This window comes from Sinocyclocheilus grahami, unplaced genomic scaffold (assembly GCF_001515645.1).
Source record: "Sinocyclocheilus grahami isolate Dianchi unplaced genomic scaffold, SAMN03320097.WGS_v1.1 scaffold408.1, whole genome shotgun sequence".
NCBI lineage: Eukaryota > Metazoa > Chordata > Actinopteri > Cypriniformes > Cyprinidae > Sinocyclocheilus > Sinocyclocheilus grahami.
The window spans coordinates 305,601-306,390 of record NW_015505587.1 but is presented as its reverse complement, the minus strand read 5'-3'; the positions used below and the strand labels follow the sequence as shown (position 1 = coordinate 306,390).

Sequence of the window (790 nt, the reverse complement as noted above, 5' to 3'; positions counted from 1 at the left end):
TCCTTGAGGTTATCCAGCACCTGCTGCATGGCTGAGGGTCACACACAATTCACACACATCATTAAAATAAATAAAATAACCAAGATTGTAATTAAGGTGATTAAGATAAGGAAAATTATAGAATAAAGCATTCTGGTTAAACCAAAACACCAAACTGCAGATACTAACATTATATATTTAAATGTACATGAACTGCATATCATAGGTCAACAAGCCCATGAGCGCTTAGACCCCTGATAATAAATTTCAATCAAGTTGATTTTGGATCCTGTTTACAGTCAACACTACACTACCTACTGCTTTCCAGTAACAGAGAATGATAAAAACAAATCCATGTGTATATTACTGCGTCAGAAAGCACTCAGACAATTATAAACAACTTGAGAGCTTCGAAAAGGGCATATTCATCACGAAGTGGTGTAATTTGCATAGAGCAAACAGTAACCATTTCCATGGTGAACAAACCCACACAGAGACCTCTCCCACAATAAGGCAACACAACACGGCTGAGAAAATGGTGTCAGCGGAAGCAGCTGAAAGAAAACACGGAGCTGAGGGTTATACATGCAGGTCATTAAGCCTCAGAGACAAGCCATTTTATCAGTGCTTTTCTGTAACCTCTTTATCTCCACACTGAGCTGCATGGGTCCCTCTTTATAGAGGCAAGATTAGACAATGGTAAAGTTATGATGATATGGCTAGAAGGACTGAAGAGGTCTTAGCAGTTTCTGACCCATATTCAGAAGCAGCTGTTTGCATCTGCAGGCATGAAGTGAACTTGATCAAAATC

The 790-nt window shown here is 39.2% G+C and overlaps 1 long non-coding RNA gene across 1 annotated transcript in view; it reads right to left on the bottom strand.

Moving 5' to 3' along the window:
* Positions 1 to 790, bottom strand: part of LOC107550825 (uncharacterized) — a 6,184-nt gene continuing 5,394 nt past the window's right edge. Inside the window, exon 3 of the long non-coding RNA XR_001604705.1 lies at positions 1 to 31. This is a non-coding gene — a long non-coding RNA (uncharacterized lncRNA). The remainder of the gene's footprint in view (positions 32 to 790) is intronic.